The following is a 9270-nucleotide window of genomic DNA, read 5'->3' on the forward strand; positions in this document are numbered from 1 at the left end:
CCGTCTTCCTCGCAGACTTCCTTGTCCACACAAGTTGCCAATATTTCATACCTGTCAGACAGCTATAATAAGTGTGACTGTGTGTGTGTGAGAGTGTGTGTGTGAGTGTGAGTAGGTGTGAGGTACAGTAAGTGGGTGTGTGAGTGAGTGCATGATTCGGTGTGAGTCAGTGTGAGTGGTTGTGAGTGTAGTGAGTTGTTAGTAGGTGAGTGTGATTGATTGTGAATGGGGTGAGCTACAGTAAGTGTGAGTGAGTGAGTGGGTGTGAATGAGTGAGTGGGCGTGAGTGTGTGTGAGTGGTTGTGAGCTACTGTAAGTGTGAATGGGTGTGAGTTGGTGAGAGCTACAGTAAGTGTGAGTGTGTGAGCTACAGTAAGTGTGAGTGAGTGGGTGTGTGTGAGTGAGAGTGGGTGTGAGTGGGTGTGAGCTAGAGTAAGTGTGAGCGAGTGAGAGTGGATGTGAGTGTGTGTGAGCAACAGTAAGTGTGAGTTTGTGAGTGTGTGTGAGCTACAGTAAGTGTGCGTGTGTGAGTGGGTGTGAGCTATAGTACTTTTGAGTGAGTGAGTGTAAGTGTGAGTGAATGCGCGAGTGAGTGTGCGAGTGAGTGAGTGTGCGTGTGTGTGACTGAGTGTGAGTGAATGTGAGTGGTGTGAGTCAGTTTGATAGGTTGTCAGCTACAGAAAGTGTGACTGTGTATGAGTATGTGAGTGTGTGAATGTGTGAGTGAGTGTGAATGGGTGTGAGTGTGTGTGAGTGGGCGTGAGCTACAGTAATTGTGAGTGGGTGTGTGTGATTGTGAGTGTGCGTGAGCTACAGTAAGTGTGAGTGGGTGTGAGTGGGTGTGAGTGAGTGTGAATGGGTGTGAGCTTCCGTAAGTGTGACTATGTGAGTGTGTGAGTATGAGTGGGTGTGACTGGGTGTGAGTGCGTGTGAGTGGGTGAGTGGGTGTGAGCTACAGTAAGTGTAAGTGTGTCTGAGTGTGAGTGAGTGGGTGTGAGCTACAGTAATTGTGAGTGTGTGTGAGTGTGAGTGAGTGGGTGTGAGCTACAGTAAGTGTGAGTGTGTGTGTGTGACTGGGTGTGAGTGGGTGTGAGCTACAGTAAGTGTGAGTGTGTGTGTGAGTGTGACTGGGTGTGAGTGGGTGTGAGCTTCAGAAAGTGTGTGTGAGAGTGGGTGTGAGTGGGTGTGAGCTACAGTAAGTGTGAGTGTGTGTGTGACTGGGTGTGAGTGGGTGTGAGCTACAGTAAGTGTGAGTGTGTGTGTGAGTGTGACTGGGTGTGAGTGGGTGTGAGTTCAGAAAGTGTGTGTGAGAGTGGGTGTGAGTGGGTGTGAGCTACAGTAAGTGTGAGTGTGTCTGTTCTCCAGGTCTCAGCAGTTGGAGTTTCAGGAAGTTTTATTTTGGAGAAATCTTTCGAGGTCGAAAATGTTCGTCCGGGAAAAGTGAAGATTTATGAGTATTACGAACCCGGTAAATAATCAATAATAATATTATTATTATTCTTGATAAGAATTCACAATAACTATAAATAATAATGATTAATCATAATAGTCCTGACTGTTAATTAGTACTTTATTAATAATAATACTGTTTTAATTAATTATATTAATAACAGTGATAATAATTAATAATAATCAATCATAATCATTAATAACAAATACTAATAATTATTATCAATAGTATTCCTGGATTTTAGTTAATATCGTTACTATTCTTGATAATAATTCACATTAACAATAAATAATAATAATTAATAATAATAGACCTGACTGTTAATTAATACTTTATTAATAATAATACTGTTTTAATTAATGATATTAATAACAATGATAATAATTAATAATAATGAATCATAATCATTAATAATACATACTTATCAATAATAATAATATTGATATTATTAATATATTAATAATAATGTTAATAATATAACAATATTAATAATAATATAATTGTGTATAATTGAGAGAGAGACTGAGAGGGATTGTCACTGTTGTATCTGTGTTTGTAGACCGATTTGCAACAGATGTTTATACAGATACGTGTGTCCGGGGTAAGATTTTAACTGTATCACTGTGTGTGTGTGAGTGTGTGTGTGTTTGTCTGTGTGTGTGTGTGTCTGTGGATGTTTGTGTGTGTGTGTGTGTCTGTGTGTGTGTGTGTCTGTGTGAGTGTATGTTTGTGTGTGTCTGTGTGTGTGTGTGTCTGTGTGCATGTGTATGCGAGTGTGTGTGCGTGTGAGTGTGTGTGTGTGAATGTGGGTGTGTGTATGTTTGCGTTTGTGTGGGTGTGTGTGAATGTGTATGTGTATGTGTGTGTGTGTTTGCGTATGTGTGTGTGTGAATGTGTGTGTGTGTGTATGTGAGTGTGCGTGTGTGTGTGTGAATGTGTGTTTGTGAGTGTGTGTGTTTGCATATGCGCGCGTGTGTGTGTGTATGTGTGTGTATGTGTCCGTGTGTGTATTTGAGTGTGCTAGTTTGTGTGTGTGAATGTGTGTGTGAGTGTGTGTGAATGTGTGTGAGTGTATGTATGCGTATGTGTGTGTGTGTGAATGTGTTTGTGTGTGTGAATGTGTGTATATGTGTGCGTATGCCTGTGAGTGTGAATGTGTGTGTGGGTCTGTGTATCTATGTGTGTGAGCTTGTGAGTGTGCGTGTGAGTGTGTGTCTGCGCGTGTATGTGAGTGCGCGTGTGTGTGTGAGTGTGTGTGAGTGTGAATGTGTGAGTGTGAATGTGTGTGTGAGTGTGTGGCTGTGTGTTTGCGTATGTGTGTGTGAATGTGTTTGTGTGTGTATATGTGTGCGTATGACTGTGAGTGTGAATGTGTGTGTGTGTGTGAATGTGTGAGTGTGTATGTGTGAATGTGAATGTGTGTGTATGTTTGCGTATGTGTGTGAGTGTGAATTTGTGTGTGTGTGTGAGTGTGTGTGAATGTGAGTGTGAGTGTGTGTGTGAATGTGTGAGTGTGTATGTGTGAATGTGAATGTGTGTGTGTATGTTTGCGTATGTGTGTGAGTGTGAATTTGTGTGTGTCTGTGAGTGTGTGTGAATGTGAGTGTGTGTGTGTAGGTGTGAGTGTGAATAATAATAATAATAATAATAATAATCCTTGCATTTGATATAGCGCTTTTCACGTCGGAAGGACGTCCCAAAGCGCTTCACAGAACACACTGTAAAGTGAATTGACTGTATATTTGTGGGCGAACGCGGCAGCCAATTGCGCACAGCAATGTCCCACAAACAGTCGTAGATTGAAAATGACCAATTTATTATTGTTTTGGGTTTTTGGAGGGATTATTATTAGGCTCTGTGTGGAGTAAGGAAACTTGCCCAAGGTTTCGCCCTGACCTGCCTGGAATTGAACTCAGGTCTCTCGCTTGCAAAGCGAGTGCTCTAACCACTGAGCTACAGGACTCCAAATGTTTTAAAATTCATTTTAAATTGCATTTTGTTCTGATTTATTCCCAGATTCCGGATAGAGAAAGTTTGCGACAAAAATTAATCTGCTTCTAAAATCGCTTATAAAATCTGAGTTGAAATCATAGAGAGGGAACTCTACTGTGTCTTAAACCCGGACCTGGGAGTGTGGACGGACGCACAGTGTAGAGGGAGATTTACGGGAGATTTAAACCTGTGATTAAGCTGAATAAATTCATCGGAAAAGGCTCTGATGTGAGTGTGTGAAACCAGTCACCGTGAGAGTCTGGAGAGAAAGACTGAGACACTGAGAGACTGAGAGTGAGAGAGAAAGAGAGACTGAGAGTGAGAGACTGGGAGAGACTGAGAGTGACTGAGTGTGAGAGAGACTGAGCCTAAGAGAGACTGAGAGTGAGAGAGACACACAGAGAGAGGGAGTGAGAGACTGAGAGAGAGACTGAAAGAGAAAGAGACTGAGAGAGAGAGACTGAGAGAGAGACTGAGAGAGAGACTGAGAGAGAGAGAGAGAGAGAGAGAGACTGAGAGAGAGAGACTGAGAGTCAGAGAGAGACTGAGAGAGAGAGAGAGAGAGAGAGAGAGAGACTGAGAGAGAGAGAGAGACTGAGAGAGAGAGAGAGAGAGTGGGAGAGAGACTGAGAGTGGGAGAGAGACAGAGAGAGAGAGACTGAGAGAGAGAGAGAGAGAGAGAGAGACAGAGAGAGAGAGACTGAGAGAGAGAGAGACTGAGAGAGAGAGACTGAGAGAGAGAGACTGGAGAGAGAGAGAGACTGAGAGAGAGAGACTGAGAGAGAGACTGAGACCAGGGAAAGGCCATATTAGACCTTGTTTTGTGCAATGAATCAGAGCTGATCAGCAAACTGGAAAAGAAGACTCCTCGAGGGCAAAGTGATCATAATAATAATAATAATCTTTGCATTTGATATAGCGCTTTTCCCGTCGGGAGGACGTCCCAAAGCGCTTCACAGAACAGACTGTAAAGTGAATTGACTGTATATTTTTGGGCGAACGCGGCAGCCAATTGCGCACAGCAATGTCCCACAAACAGTCGTAGATTGAAAATGACCAATTTATTATTGTTTTTGGTTTTGGAGGAATTATTATTAGGCTCTGTGTGGAGTAAGGAAACTTGCCCAAGGTTTCGCCCTCTGCCTGGAATTGAACTCAGGTCTCTCACTTGCAAAGCGAGTGCTCTAACCACTGAGCTACAGGACTCCACGATAGAACTATCACGATAATGTGATAGTATTTAGCATTAAGTTCGAGAGAGAAGTAGTTAAGTCTGAAGCAAAGGTTTTAAATTTAAGTAGAGCCAATTTGCTGGTATGAGAGAGGGTTTAGCCAAAATAAACTGGGAAATTAGACTTAAGGATTTAACAGTAGACCAGCAATGGCAGACGTTTAAGGAGATAGTGCAAAATTCCCAGTGAGCACATATTCCTTTGAGGAATAAGAATGCCACGGGAAAGGTGGCCCAACCGTGGCTAACTGGAGCAGTCAGGGAAAGTATAAAGTTAGAAGCCTATAAAACAGCTAAGATGAGCAGTAAACCCGAGGATTGGGAGAACTTTAGGGATCAACAAAGGACCAAAAAAGTGATTAGGAGGTAGAAAAGGGAATATGAGGGCAAACCAGCGAAGAACATGAAGACAGACTGCAAGAGTTTTTATAAATATATAAAGAGTAAGAGACTGTCAAAGGTAAATGTGGGTCCGTTACAGGCAGAGACGGGGGGAATTATAGTAGGGGACAAAGATAGAGTCGTTAAACAACTACTTTGCTACTGTCTTCACCTTAGAAGACACTGAAAACCTACCAAGAATAGAGGGAAACCAAGGAGGAAATGTTAGCGAGCAACTTGGGGGAATTAATATTAGTAAAGAAACGGTTTTAGGTAAACAACAACAACAAGATTCTATTTATTGAGCGCCTTTCACGTCGGGAGGATGTCCCAAGGCGCTGTACAGTTAGGTCAGGACCCGAACAGGGGGGAAATGGTCAGTGTGAGGGGAGGGAAGGGAGGGAGCAAGGAGGGGGGAGATGGTCAGGGTGAGGGAAGGGAGGGAGGGAGCGAGGAGGGGGTAGAGAGTCGAGAGGGGAGCTGAAGGTACCGTCAAAATTGTCAGGTCTTAATACTGATAAATCTCCTGGACCTGATGGCCTACATCCTCGGGCTTTAAAAGAGGTGGCGACTGAGATACTGGATGGCTTGTCTTTGATCTTCCAAAATTCTCTGGATTCTGGAACGGTTCCCATTGATTGGAAGATTGCAAACGTGACACCACTATTTAAGAAGGGTGGGAGAGAGAAGATGGAGAACTATAGACCAGTTTGTCTGACTTTAGTGGTTGGGAAAATTTTTGAGTCCTTAATTAAGGATGTCGTCATGGGATTCCTGGAAGACCATAACAAGATGAGGCAGTCAACATGGCTTTACAAAAGGGAAGTCACGCTTAACTAATCTTTAGTTAATCTTTTAGAGTGTTTTGAAGATGTATCTGCAGGTTTAATCGAAGGGAACCAGGAAATATAGTACATTTAGATTTTAAAAAGGCATTTAACAAAGTGCGACACAAAAGACTATTGCACAAGGTTAAGGCCCACGGGATTAATGGGAACATATTAGCATGGATAACGGGTGGCTAACGGGTAGAAGACAGAGAGTAGGAATAAACGGGTCATTCTCGAATTGACAGGAGGTGACTAGAGTAGTGCCACAGGATCAGTGTTTGGGCCTCAGCTATTTACAATCTACATCAATGACCTGGACAAGGACATTGAATGTAACGTATCTAAATTGCGGATGACACTAAACTCGGTGGGAGAGTGAGCTCTGAGGATGATGCAAAAAGATTGCAAAGGGATATAGATAGTCGAGGGGAGTGGGCGAGTCGGTGGCAGATGGAATTTAATGTGGGGAAATGTGAAGTTATTCACCTCGGTGGTAAAAATAGAAAAACAGATTATTTTCTAGAGAGGGAGAGATTAGATAGTGTTAGTGTTCAGAGGGATTGGGGTGTCCTTGTACACCAGTCTCAAAAAGTTAGTTTGCAGGAGCAGCACCAACTATTGTTATTTGTAAAATGCCCAAAAAGTAAAATGATAATTTTTATTTCGACGTTTCAGTTGCTGGAAACTTCCTTCCCTCTTCCAGTAGTCTCACGCGTCAATTAATATTCACCCAAAAAAGACGACTGAATCGCTCTTTAACATTTCAACAAAATGGACTCCAGCTCAAAGAACCCAGCAAAATTCAATCACTTGTTTGTTGTGACAACTCGATGGTATTAATTTTGTTCGGTGCTGAGAAACCCCCACCATATCACAACCCACAGCCCAGAGCACAACACCAATCATATCACATCACATAGCCGGTACATAGCCCAGCTCACAGTCTCCAACGTCACCCATCCCACAGCCTATAGCATACCCCAGCACGCAACACCAGTCATATCACATCAAGCAGCACCCAACATAGTCCATCTCACAGCACTCAGCATAGCCCAACACACAGAAAGCAGCATAGCCCAGCTAACAGCCCCTACCAAAGCCCAGCACACAACCCCCAACATAGCCCAACACACATCCCCCAACAGAGCCAGCACACAGACCCCAGCACATCCCAGCACACAGATCCCAGCATAGCCCAGCAGACAGTCTCCAACATAGCCCAGCACACAGATCCCAGCATAGACCAGCGCACAGCCTATGGCGTAGCCCAGCGCACAACACCAATCATCATCACAGCAAGCAGCCCCCAACATATTCCACTACACAGACCCCAGCATAGCCCAGCGCAGAGAAACCAGCTTAGCCTCGCTAACAGCCCCTAACAAAGCCTAGCACACAGCCCCCAACATAGCCCAGCCTGCAGACCACAAAGAAGCCCATCCCACAGCTTAGAGCATAGCCCAACACACAACACCGATCATATCACATCAAGCAACCCGCAGCATAGTCCAGCACACAGACGCCAATATAACCCAGCACACAGACCCCAGCGCAAAATAACCAGCATTGTCCAGCTAATAGCTCCAAAAATATCCCAGCACACAGCCGCTAATATAGCCCAGTACACAGCGTCCCGCATAGCCGACACACATCTTCCAGCATGTGCACAGTAACACACAGTTTGCCGTCGCCCCAGCCTAGGATGACTGTGTAATATCAAACAAACGCGGAGACGTGTGTAAAACACTGAGCTGACGGCAGTTCCTGCAGGAGAAGGTATTGGATTAATCACTTTGTTTCTTTGCGCTGGGTGTGTTTGACTATATTATTGGCCTTCCTCAGTTTGTTGCTGATCGAACACAGGACAGATTTGGCCCCGGAACACTTTACCTCACACTCTAACCCAGTGGCGCCTCCCCTCACACCCAAAAAACCCTCACTCACACGCACACTGTCTGACACAATCACCCTCAGATACATGCATATCCCTCACACACGATCCTCAATCAAACAACTTGAAGCACACACCCTTCAAATACACGCACACCTCACACATACACCATCAAACATCTTACATGCTCACACACTCTCTCACACACTCTACGAGCGCACTCTCACACAACTCCACACGCACCTCACACATACACCTCACACGTCCCGCTTTCCCCATCCCCAGACAAGCACCTCAAACACACACCTCAGAAACACACAGCACATAACTCTCACACATTCTCACACACGTAACGCACATCTCACACATTGACAATCACCCCTCTCACACTCAAACACACTCTCAGACACCTTGCACAAACGCTCAAATACACATACTCACATACACTCACACACCCACACATACCTTCACAATAACCTCAACACACACATAATTCGCACGCATCGCTCCCAAATACACCATCGCACATTTCACTTGCAAACCCTCAGACACAGGTTACATGCACAAAATCACTCAATCATGCCTCAACGACACACGCAACCCAAACACATCTCATACACATCCACTCACTGCTCCACAGACGAACATCTCACATAACCAGACACATCGCAAACGAAAACCTCTGAAATATATCCGCACACCCTACTCACACACCCCTCACCCACAGAAACACACATCATACGCACCTTTTACACATCCTCCACACACATCTACACCAACGGAACACAATCACACCCTTTACACTCCTCACACACCCACAACTCCTACGCGCACGCACCTCAATAAAACTCAGTCCCCAAACACACCCTCACTTCACCCGGTTTTACACACGCTGATATCCCCCTCGCACACATACGTCTCCCGCACAACTGAAACACGCACGCTCAAACTCACACCGCCACTTCACACACTACCACCCACAGACACTCACACACACACTGCCTCACACGTACACTCACGTTCCTACGGACACGCAAACAGGACACCTACACACCAGTCTAACACACAAGCACACATGCAAACCCCACACGCACTGTTACACACACTACAAGCATGCAGCTCTCATACACGTATCCTCAATAGCCATTTGATTCACACACCTTATACAAACCATTCACACCTCCATCTCACACTCTAGGGAATATTGATCATGATAAGGAAACTCGCCGGTTGAGACAGCAAATGGAGACATTGGAAGCTCTGTTGATCACTAATAGAAACACAATGGCCGTGGTGGAGAAAAATCACCCTCTTCCACCAACACCTGACAGTGAATAGAGGGCCTGGGACCTCCCCGCAGCCGGTGATAAGGTTCTGGCGGTATCGTCACGGCCGGATGCCACTGTCAGTTACAAGGAAGGCCACCGACAGGGAATGATAATAGATACGGGCTCCAGCGTTACAATCAAACATATTTTATCACCCTGTGATCAAC

At 44.8% G+C, this 9270-nt stretch overlaps 1 long non-coding RNA gene across 1 annotated transcript; it reads left to right on the forward strand.

Moving 5' to 3' along the window:
- The first annotated feature begins 1308 nt into the window (after positions 1-1308).
- On the forward strand, positions 1309-3664 carry LOC103173577. Its single transcript, XR_487126.1, has 3 exons — positions 1309-1468; positions 2010-2051; positions 3467-3664. It is a non-coding gene; the product is annotated as an uncharacterized LOC103173577 (long non-coding RNA).
- Positions 3665-9270: the final 5606 nt, after the last annotated feature.

The sequence above is a fragment of the Callorhinchus milii genome, unplaced genomic scaffold (assembly GCF_018977255.1).
Source record: "Callorhinchus milii isolate IMCB2004 unplaced genomic scaffold, IMCB_Cmil_1.0 Scaffold40, whole genome shotgun sequence".
Taxonomy (NCBI): domain Eukaryota; kingdom Metazoa; phylum Chordata; class Chondrichthyes; order Chimaeriformes; family Callorhinchidae; genus Callorhinchus; species Callorhinchus milii.